Below are 286 nucleotides of genomic sequence, written 5' to 3' on the forward strand. Positions count from 1 at the left end.
TGATGCAATAATCATTGCCGCCGCGTCAAACGAATCCGGACAATCAAATCAGTTTTGCTGTAGCACGTATGGAAGTGTCAATATTTATATGATTATGTTACCAGCACTTTGATGCAAAATTCATTGCCACCGCGTTAAACGAACCCAGAAAATTGAATAAGTTTTGCTGTAGCATTCCTGGAAGCGTCAATATTGATATAATTTCGTTACGAGCATTTTGATGCAGTTATCCTTGCCGCCGTGTCAAACGAATCTGGAAAATTGAATCAGTTGTGCTGTAGCTCGT

The sequence above is a fragment of the Plasmopara halstedii genome, assembly GCF_900000015.1.
Source record: "Plasmopara halstedii genome assembly, contig: Scaffold_2386, whole genome shotgun sequence".
Lineage (NCBI taxonomy): Eukaryota > Oomycota > Peronosporomycetes > Peronosporales > Peronosporaceae > Plasmopara > Plasmopara halstedii.